Raw genomic sequence first — 1,796 nt, forward strand, 5'->3', positions numbered from 1 at the left:
GAAGGACAGAGGTAGGTGCTCAGGCAAGTTGAGTGGGATGGGTCTGGACCTCCTAGGCAACCTCAGGGCTCTGTGAAAGATGATGCTTTGAGTCTTCTTTGCATCCTAGTGTGGACCCAGTTAGGATGAAAGAGATGTAAATAGAGATGGGTGTCACCACCAGCTTCAAGCTGGAGCTTTTCTGGGTGGCTAGGTCCTTTGTGCAATCTGCAGCCAGTGAGGTGACCAAGGAGCATTTACTGATGAAGCTGGTATCATCAAGCCTGCCCTTACATCCCAATACAGAAGCAGAGCAGAGTACATAATGCATTCTCTGGTCCAAAATATCTTCCATGCTGTATCTCTGCTGTGGGATCACATTCAGGGATCAAATACTCTGCTGTGGGATCACATACCCAGCTGTACTCTCAGATGGTGAGTAGAAGAGACAAGGAAATGAAGAGCAAAAGCCTTTCTTTTTCCTAGAGAGTATGCTCTGTACCTAGTGTAGTGGAACCAGTTAAAGAAAATAATTTATGTTGGCCTGAGCTGTGGTTTGGAAAGAGAAAAGGAGAAAAGAAACTAAACAAAAACACTGGCCCACAAAGAAGAGAAAACAGGAAAGGAAAAGAACAAAACATCCTGTACCCAGCAGCCAGTCAGTCGAGGAGGGAGGGTCCATGTTATCTGCATTCCTCTGCTGAAGTGGGCACAGGCAGCCTTCATCAGGTCTGTGCTGCTCAAACCTTTCCTTTCCTTTCTTTAGCCTTTCAGGTCATCCGACCGTGTGATGTCTCTTGTTTATCCCAGGGCTGGATCAGCAGGACCAAAGGTGGTTTCAGACATTTCCTCCTCTCTCAATGCCACTTCATGATGAGTGAGAGCATCGGCAGACTGTACCCTTCCCAGCTCCTCTCCTGGGATGGGTATCAGAGATCCCCACTGAGCACTGACAGATGCAAGCTCACCTTTTCCTGCTCCAAGGTGAGCGACAAGCACCAAGCATGATACTGTGTCATGCAGTCAGCACTGTACTGTGGTTGAGCTAACAATGGCCTGAACTGGACCTGGTTCTGAGCTTAGGCTGAGAAACTCGAGGCTCTCTGCATTTGACTGTGTGAAAATACCTCTTGTTCTTCATCACAACAGCTAACAAAGAATGAAACCAGCGTGGAGACCTTGTTGTTGCTTCTGCTCAAGAGTCAGTTTTCAGGGTGGGGTGGCTGGGATGGGTTGTAGGGGGAGGCTCAAACCCATGTCTGTTTATTCTGAGGTGAGAAGAGAACATGGTGAATCGGATCTGCTAATACAGCATCTTTTGTGAACCTGAAAGATGTGTAAAAACAGTAGTTTTGATTGGGGGAAACCTCTCCTTTAATATCCTTTACTAAGCCCAGTTAAACACTAGCCAGGTGCCTCTCTCCTGGTCATCATTTGTGTGGTCTTGATGAAGTGGATGTGATTTCCTCCAAACCCTATAAATGTCACTCCTTAATCTGTTCGAGTTACTGCCTCCTTCTCCAAGCAGACCACTCAGACTCACTGAGCTGCTGCAGTTAATCCCCTCCCCTGACTTTCCTTCTGGAGAGGGTAGAATTAGCTTTTGAGCTAAATTAGCTTTTGAGACAGGGGCAAGACATTTCTAACCTGTGGTCTCGTGGCTGGGAAGTCAGATGCACTACTTCTGCCCCATTGCAAGCAGAAGGCGAGGATGGACACTTCATGCACCAGCAAGAGGTGAAGCCTGAATGAAGTCTCTAAAAGCTGATACTGATAGCATGGTCCTTGAGGTCAGCTGAACTGTCATGAAAATACAC

General features: G+C 47.2%; 1 long non-coding RNA gene across 1 annotated transcript; it reads right to left on the reverse strand.

Annotated features, from left to right (window-relative positions):
• Positions 1 to 208: 208 nt before the first annotated feature.
• Positions 209 to 707, reverse strand: LOC133277033 (uncharacterized). The gene is made up of 2 exons (XR_009746074.1): positions 628 to 707; positions 209 to 481 (listed from the first exon to the last, which is right to left on the reverse strand). It is a non-coding gene; the product is annotated as an uncharacterized LOC133277033 (long non-coding RNA).
• Positions 708 to 1,796: the final 1,089 nt, after the last annotated feature.

The sequence above is a fragment of the Pezoporus flaviventris genome, unplaced genomic scaffold, assembly GCF_033815535.1.
Source record: "Pezoporus flaviventris isolate CSIRO_AGI_PZ_B2104156 unplaced genomic scaffold, CSIRO_AGI_Pfla_v1 ptg000049l, whole genome shotgun sequence".
NCBI lineage: Eukaryota > Metazoa > Chordata > Aves > Psittaciformes > Psittacidae > Pezoporus > Pezoporus flaviventris.